This window comes from Electrona antarctica (genome assembly GCF_951216825.1).
Source record: "Electrona antarctica genome assembly, contig: scaffold_389, whole genome shotgun sequence".
Classification (NCBI taxonomy): domain Eukaryota; kingdom Metazoa; phylum Chordata; class Actinopteri; order Myctophiformes; family Myctophidae; genus Electrona; species Electrona antarctica.
Window position 1 is genome coordinate 13,441 of NW_027637493.1, and position 9,600 is coordinate 23,040.

The 9,600-nt window shown below is 41.1% G+C and overlaps 2 long non-coding RNA genes across 2 annotated transcripts; both read right to left on the minus strand.

Moving 5' to 3' along the window:
• Positions 1 to 2,887: 2,887 nt before the first annotated feature.
• Positions 2,888 to 4,580, minus strand: LOC306918892. Its single transcript, XR_013789428.1, has 3 exons — positions 4,439 to 4,580; positions 3,795 to 3,912; positions 2,888 to 3,219 (listed from the first exon to the last, which is right to left on the minus strand). It is a non-coding gene; the product is annotated as an uncharacterized lncRNA (long non-coding RNA).
• Positions 4,581 to 5,505: 925 nt separating this feature from the next.
• Positions 5,506 to 7,553, minus strand: LOC306918893. Its single transcript, XR_013789429.1, has 3 exons — positions 7,507 to 7,553; positions 6,208 to 6,325; positions 5,506 to 5,634 (listed from the first exon to the last, which is right to left on the minus strand). It is a non-coding gene; the product is annotated as an uncharacterized lncRNA (long non-coding RNA).
• Positions 7,554 to 9,600: the final 2,047 nt, after the last annotated feature.

Genomic DNA, 9,600 nt, shown 5'->3' on the forward strand with positions numbered 1-9,600 from the left:
ACAACCCTAAACACAACCCTAAACACAACCCTAAACACAACCCTAAACACAACCCTAAACACAACCCTAAACACAACCCTAAACACAACCCTAAACACAACCCTAAACACAACCCTAAACACAACCCTAAACACAACCCTAAACACAACCCTAAACACAACCCTAAACACAACCCTAAACACAACCCTAAACACAACCCTAAACACAACCCTAAACACAACCCTAAACACAACCCTAAACACAACCCTAAACACAACCCTAAACACAACCCTAAACACAACCCTAAACACAACCCTAAACACAACCCTAAACACAACCCTAAACACAACCCTAAACACAACCCTAAACACAACCCTAAACACAACCCTAAACACAACCCTAAACACAACCCTAAACACAACCCTAAACACAACCCTAAACACAACCCTAAACACAACCCTAAACACAACCCTAAACACAACCCTAAACACAACCCTAAACACAACCCTAAACACAACCCTAAACACAACCCTAAACACAACCCTAAACACAACCCTAAACACAACCCTAAACACAACCCTAAACACAACCCTAAACACAACCCTAAACACAACCCTAAACACAACCCTAAACACAACCCTAAACACAACCCTAAACACAACCCTAAACACAACCCTAAACACAACCCTAAACACAACCCTAAACACAACCCTAAACACAACCCTAAACACAACCCTAAACACAACCCTAAACACAACCCTAAACACAACCCTAAACACAACCCTAAACACAACCCTAAACACAACCCTAAACACAACCCTAAACACAACCCTAAACACAACCCTAAACACAACCCTAAACACAACCCTAAACACAACCCTAAACACAACCCTAAACACAACCCTAAACACAACCCTAAACACAACCCTAAACACAACCCTAAACACAACCCTAAACACAACCCTAAACACAACCCTAAACACAACCCTAAACACAACCCTAAACACAACCCTAAACACAACCCTAAACACAACCCTAAACACAACCCTAAACACAACCCTAAACACAACCCTAAACACAACCCTAAACACAACCCTAAACACAACCCTAAACACAACCCTAAACACAACCCTAAACACAACCCTAAACACAACCCTAAACACAACCCTAAACACAACCCTAAACACAACCCTAAACACAACCCTAAACACAACCCTAAACACAACCCGTTAGGTTCTGCGCGGGTGGTTTAGGACCGAAAAAGCTGTAAAGTCAGCCTTTGCAAAAAGGCTGCCAAGAGTTGAGAATTGGCTAAAAACTAAGCAAATGTCAAACAGTGCAGAGCACTGCCCGAAAGTAATTAGCAAAATAGTGAACTTGAGAAGGAAAGTCACAGATTGGCCAAAGACTTGACAATCTGACAACTTGTTTGCCAAGTGATTTAATAGTATTCTCTCTGTAGTTCCTAAACACTATTGTGCATATGTCAGAATAGCCACAATTTGCAACTCTTGTTTTTTTAATAACAGGATGAATCTATAGTTGCAATACCATCCATTGACTGCTCATTCATCCAATTTCCTTTAGCGATGTTTCTATTAAACAACGTTAAATAGACAAACAATGAATCTGTAGGCCAAGCTTGAATTATCAACTTTCAAACAGCAAAGCTTAACCCTATGAAACAAAAGCTAACCCTATGAAACAAAAGCTTTGCAGTTTGAAAGAGGATAATTCAAGCTTGTCTACAACTTCAATGTTGGTGACTAACGGTTTAATACAAGCAGATTGCAGATGCAAATTGGATGAATGAGCAATCAATGGATTGTATTGCACTTCTACATTCATCCCAATATAAAAATCTAGAGTTGTAAATTGTGGCTAGGCATGTTTTTCTTATTGCTTGGAGCTAGCAGTGATGTTTTTACAAGTCTCACTTTAATGCACCCTCCCTTGACTGATTTCTCTATTGGTAAGTAATCACTTGGTATAGCTTAGTCCCTTGACGCAATGTTCTACCTACGGCAGCGCAGGTTTATGGGATGGGGGACCCGAGCAGCATAGTAGGCCACGTCAATACACTATACCAATTGATTAAGTACTCCAGTTCCCTCCCAAAGGCTATTCCCGCCCCAACGCTAACACAGTACAAATACTATTTCTCAAATGGTCAGAGTTAAGCTCCACTGATATATAGCGGGATTGGTCGCACCATACCGTGGGTACAACGGGTCCTGGGTTTGATCAATCCTTTTATATACCAGACCATCCGAGTTCAGGGGTTGAAGTCCATCAACCCCCGAAACCTACCTTCATCCAACAGTCGCTGCCACCTCCTACATCAGCCTGGGGAAGGGACACTTTCATAAAATCACCATTCAACAATCTCTGGGTCTGTAAACTCCTACATTGATCTTTGAGCAGAGAACTATGTGTGAATAACAGGAGTTAAGACAATTTAGTAACATTGTTGGTAATACAAAAGGTGTAACAGTTATACTAAGACTTTTAAAAGCAATTCAGCTCAAAGAAAAAAAATCCACAATGAAAAATGCAATGAAAGCTAACCAAAGTTAGTCTCAAAGAATCTGATCAGCCGCCTCAGATGGACTCAGACTGCTCTATGGCAGCGTGGCAATCCAGCCGATGACATCATGTGTTTAGAGGGCACTGTATAAGCAAGGCAGGATGCATTAGCTTGTTACAAACAAAGAGTTAATGTTAAATAGTAGCAGTCAAACATTTAAGTGTAGGGTTAGGGTTAGCAGTAGCACTAAAAGCCACCACAGGGGTACCAGCAATAATAAAACTAGCAATGGTTGGTGTAGTAGTAAGTCAGAATCATAGCAAAACCAATAGCATAGGACACAAACCCTCAAGCAGAGCACAGATCAGCTTGCCAGAGGAGAGCTACTACAATAATGAGCTGGAGCAGAGAGTTCCCAGCTAGGAGTTTAAATAGCCCAATCACATGGAGTGAACATGTGACTGATCAACATTTGTCCCTCCTTTCAGTTGTCTGCCTGAACTAGCTCTGCAGAATTTAAATCATTCTTAATACACAAGTACAACTGAAGCAATGTAAATGTTAATCCAAGCTGCATTACCTGTGATTAAAGCCTTTTTAGAACAACCAGAATGGTATCTTCTTTGGACAAAAGCAGCACCGGAGACTGGGTCCAGGACTACAGTTCAGACTGCTCCAGGGCAAGGGTGGCAACATCATGGGTTCAGAGTGCACTGCATAAGCAAAGAATGCTGTGTTAGCTTGTGCTATAAACAAGTCAAAGGCTTCCCACATAAGCAAAGCATGATGCGTTAGCTTGTGTTCCTACAAACGAATCAAAGGATTTTGACATAAGCACTGTGTTAGCTTGTTCTACAAACAAGTCAAAGGTTTTACACATAGGAAGCAACGGATGTTCCTAGTAATTCATAAATCAGGCACATATGTTTAGTAGCAGTAAAAACACTTATTTGAAAAAGCTTTGGCATAAGGGTAGAAGTATTGCTAGCAGCACTAAAAGACACATGGTTAGCATGATTGAGAGCAGCAATAACAGAACTAGCAATGGCTGCTGTAGTAGTAAACATTAGCATCATATAACACAAACCTTCATTGAGCAGAGCAAAGAGCAGCTTACCAGAGGAGAACTACTACAATAATGAGCTGGAGCAGCTATTTCACAGCTGGGAGTTTAAATAGCCCTGCCCAATCACATGGAGTCAACATGTGACTGATAATTTTTCAGTCATTCTTACCACATAAGTACAACTGAAGCAATGTAAATTCTAAAGTATCCAAGCTGCATTACCTGTGATTAAAGCTTGAATAACCAGAACAGTATCTTCTCTGGACAAAAGCAGCACCGGAGGCTGGGGCCAGGACTACTGCTCCACGGCAGGGTGGCAACAACATGGGTTCAGAGTGCACTGCATAAACAAAGCATGCTGCGTTAGCTTGTGCTACAAACAAATCAAGGCAAAGTTAGCAACTGATGTGCCTAGTAATTCATTACAAATGAGGCACAAGTTCATATTAAGTAGTAGCATTAAAAACACTTCACAAATCATATAATGGTAGAAGTAATGCTAGCAGTAGCATTAAGACACATTAATGTTAGCATGACTGAAAGCAGCTATGGCTGCTGTATTAAAAGTTAGCATCATTAGCAAATGCATGATCATATAGAACAGAAACCGTCATAGAGCAGAGCACAGAGCAGCTTACCAGAAGAGGACTAAAACAAGAATGAGCTGGAGCAGAGAGTTCACAGGGGGAGATGGGAGTTTAAATAGCCCCGCCCAATCACATGGAGTCAACATGTGACTGATCAGCTGATCAGGAATTGGCCATCCTTACAGTTGTCTGCCTGAACAAGCTCTGCAGACTTTGAATCATTCACTACATAAGTACAGCTTAAGCAATGTAAATGTTAAAATATTCAAGCTGCATTACCTTTGATTAAAGCCTCTTTAGAGCAACCAGAATGGCATCTTCACTGGACAAAATCAGCAACGGAGGCTGGGGCAGGAGACTACAGTACACAGCTACTCAGGGCCAGGGTGGCAACACCATGATTTCTTCAGAGTAAATCCAAAGCTATGATGTTCCTTGTATTTGATTAAAAATGAGGGACATGTTAATGTTAAGTAGTAGAAATAAAAGTGAAAAGCTTTAGTTTAATGCTAGAAATATTGATAGCAGTAGCACTAAAAGACAGATTAGTTTTAGCATGACTGAGAGCAGAAGTGTTGGCAGCAATAACATAAGCATTGGCTGCTGTAGTAGTAAGTCATCATCATTAGCAAAATAAAGCACACAGACCTTCATAGAGCAGGGCACAGAGAAGCTTACCAGAGGAGAACTACTACAAGAATGACCCTAACACAGTTATACTAAGACTTTCAAAAGCAATTCAGCTCAAAGAAAAAAAATCCACAATGAAAAATGCAATGAAAGCTGTGTGTGTTGTATTCTCAAAGAATCTGATCAGCCGCCTCAGATGGAGACTTAGATGGACTCAGACTGCTCTAGGGCAGCGTGGCAATCCAGCCGATGACATCATGTGTTTAGAGGGCACTGCATAAGCAAGGCAGGATGCATTAGCTTTTGTTACAAACAAAGAGTTAACGTTAAATAGTAGCAGTCAAACATTTAAGTGTAGGGTTAGGGTTAGCAGTAGCACTAAAAGCCACCACAGGGGTACCAGCAATAATAAAACTAGCAATGGTTGGTGTAGTAGTAAGTCAGAATCATAGCAAAACCAATAGCATAGGACACAAACCCTCAAGCAGAGCACAGATCAGCTTGCCAGAGGAGAGCTACTACAATAATGAGCTGGAGCAGAGAGTTCACAGCTAGGAGTTGAAATAGCCCAATCACATGGAGTGAACATGTGACTGATCAACATTTGTCCCTCCTTTCAGTTGTCTGCCTGAACTAGCTCTGCAGAATTTAAATCATTCTTAATACACAAGTACAACTGAAGCAATGTAAATGTTAATCCAAGCTGCATTACCTGTGATTAAAGCCTTTTTAGAACAACCAGAATGGTATCTTCTTTGGACAAAAGCAGCACCGGAGACTGGGTCCAGGACTACAGTTCAGACTGCTCCAGGGCAAGGATGGCAACATCATGGGTTCAGAGTGCACTGCATAAGCAAAGAATGCTGTGTTAGCTTGTGCTATAAACAAGTCAAAGGCTTCCCACATAAGCAAAGCATGATGCGTTAGCTTGTGCTTCCTACAAACGAATCAAAGGATTTTGACATAAGCACTGTGTTAGCTTGTTCTACAAACAAGTCCAAGGTTTTACACATAGGAAGCAACTGATGTTCCTAGTAATTCATAAATGAGGCACATTTGTTTAGTAGCAGTAAAAACACTTTGAAAAAGCTTTGGCATAAGGGTAGAAGTATTGCTAGCAGCACTAAAAGACACATGGTTAGCATGATTGAGGGCAGCAATAACAGAACTAGCAATGGCTGCTGTAGTAGTAAACATTAGCATCATATAACACAAACCTTCATTGAGCAGAGCAAAGAGCAGCTTACCAGAGGAGAACTACTACAATAATGAGCTGGAGCAGCTATTTCACAGCTGGGAGTTTAAATAGCCCTGCCCAATCACATGGAGTCAACATGTGACTGATCATTTTTCAGTCATTCTTACTACATAAGTACAACTGAAGCAATGTAAATTCTAAAGTATCCAAGCTGCATTACCTGTGATTAAAGCTTGAATAACCAGAACAGTATCTTCTCTGGACAAAAGCAGCACCGGAGGCTGGGGCCAGGACTACTGCTCCACGGCAGGGTGGCAACAGCATGGGTTCAGAGTGCACTGCATAAACAAAGCATGCTGCGTTAGCTTGTGCTACAAACAAAATCAAGGCAAAGTTAGCAACTGATGTGCCTAGTAATTCATTACAAATGAGGCACAAGTTCATATTAAGTAGTAGCATTAAAAACACTTCACAAATCATATAATGGTAGAAGTAATGCTAGCAGTAGCATTAAGACACATTAATGTTAGCATGACTGAAAGCAGCAATGGCTGCTGTATTAAAAGTTAGCATCATTAGCAAATGCATGATCATATAGAACAGAAACCGTCATAGAGCAGAGCACAGAGCAGCTTACCAGAAGAGGACTAAAACAAGAATGAGCTGGAGCAGAGAGTTCACAGGGGGAGATGGGAGTTTAAATAGCCCCGCCCAATCACATGGAGTCAACATGTGACTGATCAGCTGATCAGGAATTGGCCATGCTTTCAGTTGTCTGCCTGAACAAGCTCTGCAGACTTTGAATCATTCACTACATAAGTACAGCTTAAGCAATGTAAATGTTAAAATATTCAAGCTGCATTACCTGATTAAAGCCTCTTTAGAGCAACCAGAATGGCATCTTCACTGGACAAAATCAGCAACGGAGGCTGGGGCAGGAGACTTCAGTACACAGCTACTCAAGGCCAGGGTGGCAACACCATGATTTCTTCAGAGTAAATCCGAAGCTATGATGTTCTTAGTATTTGATTACAAATGAGGCACATGTTAATGTTAAGTAGTAGAAATAAAAGTGAAAAGCTTTAGTTTAATGCTAGAAATATTGATAGCAGTAGCACTAAAAGACAGATTAGTTTTAGCATGACTGAGAGCAGAAGTGTTAGCAGCAATAACATAAGCATTGGCTGCTGTAGTAGTAAGTCAGCATCATTAGCAAAATAAAGCACACAGCCCTTCATAGAGCAGGGCACAGAGCAGCTTACCAGAGGAGAACTACTACAAGAATGAGCTGGAGAAGAGAGTTCACAGGTGGGAGTTTAAATAGCCCCGCCCAATCACATGGAGTTAACATGTGACTGATCAGCTGATCAGTCACAGATGAAGTGAACATGTGACTGATCAGCTGATCAGGAATTGGCCCTCCTTTGAGTGATCTGCCTGAACTAGCTCTGCAGACTTTGAATAATTCTTACTACATAAAGTACAACTGAAGCATGTTCAAATATCCAAGGTGCATTACCTGTGATTAAAGCCTCTTTAGAACCACCATAACGGTATCTTCTCTGGCAGTTTATTTCTCCATTAGGCCACGGTTTCTACAAACAAAATACATTAACAACTAGCATCAACACAATAAATAAAAAATCGCTATATAAACAAGTAAATCAAATATAACTCATATCAATATATGGCGACAGAATAAACAGGTACAAATTAGCACTGAGCATTTAGTCACTAGAACATTGTATTATGGCAGAGTAATCAACATATTATGGAAAAGTAAAAACATTTTACTAACTAACCCAACATAACCAAACCAAACATAACCAAAGAAAAATACAATCAAGACAGAACAAAGTCTTACATAGTTAGTATGCATGGCTGCCTGGGTTGGAGATGTAGAGTAGACTCAGTGGGAGCTGCATGTGGCCTGAGTGAAGGCTGGAAACTGAGTGAGGGCTATAGACTGAGTTGCTGCTTATATAGGGCACAATTTTACAATTTACAATTTAGGCATTTAGCAGACGCTCTTAATCCAGAGCTATTTACATTAAGCATGCATAGGTTCAGATACAATGTTCCGAGCTTGTCTCAACACTGCTTGTTCAAAGATGGCCTGGGGAGTGGTCATGCCCATGATCTTCCCAGCCATATTTGCTAGCCTACTTATTTGAGATTTGTACTTCACAGTTAGATTGTCAAAACAGCTGGACATACCGTATTTTAAGATTGATTCTATACTAGCTCTGTAAAAGGTCAACATAATATTTACACTGACTCCAAAAAGCCTAAGTCTTCTGAGAAAGTGTAGACGCTGGTGTATCTTAGAACACAGTGTTGTAACATGCGTGTGCCAGCTCAGGTCCTCATCGATCTGTACTCCCAGGTATTTATACGAGGGGACCTGTTTGATCTTATGGTCATGGACACTAATCATACTGTGGTCTCCTATGGACCTGGGGTCCACTATGACCTCCTCTGTATTGTGTTATTTATTTTCAGATGGTGTAGATCACACCACTCTATAAACTTGTCTACTCCCTCTGTATGGCTGAGGATGTTATTATCGCTCTTGAGCAGACTAAGTATCACGGTGTCATCAGACAACTTGATAACAAACTGATTTGGATGTGAGCTGACACAGTCGTCCGTATACAAGGTAAACAGAAAAGAGGAACTGACTGTTCCTTCGGGCACTCCTGTACTACACAGTGTCCCCTCCGAGAACACCAAATGAAATATCAACCTCTGTGGTCTCCAAGAGCAGAGGTTCTCAACGTCTTTGGCCGGGGACCCCCGGAGATGCTTTGGCACTATCTTGGGACCCCCGCCCCACCCCCTCCCGACCCCCAATATAAATTGACTGCTACAATAAACTTAATAATAGAGACAATACACCAAAAAAAAATACTGAAACCAGATATAATTATTAGGGATTATATGTATTATATGTAAACTCTTCATTTCCATTTTCCAGCCAATAAGTTGCAATCTTTTTTTATAATTTGGGGACCCCCCAAAATAATTTGGCCCCCCCCAGAGGGGTCACGACCCACGGCTTGAGAACTCCTGTCCTAGAGAGGAAAGAAAAGTACCATTTTATTATAAAGGGGTTCACATTCAACTGAGCTAATTCGATAAGGGTTAGTCGATAAAAAGTAATCTGGCGTATGCTACCTTACTCTCCAGGTGTTTCAAAGTGAGGTGTGCTACTGTAGATATTGCATCGCATATCCTCTGTCAGGATCCTCTCCAGTGATTTTACTACATTAGATGTTATAGCCACAGGCCTATGATCGTTATTCTTGAGTGGACATGCGTTCTTTGGGATTGGGACCATCACAGATTTTCTCCAAATCTCAGGCACTGTACGTATGTGAGTCTAGTGCCAGGCTGGGGCTAATTCCTCAGCACACATTTTCAACAGGAAAGCGTGCATTCCATCTGGCCCTTTCGCTTCATCGGTCTGTATGGTTTTAAACACTTTACAAACGGTGTCCTGATCTATTACCATCCTGTCATTAACACCATCACAGTTCAGTTCTCTAATCACCTCGTAGCATCCGTGAGAAGTATCACATTCAAAGCACATAAAGAAACTATTAAGCTCATT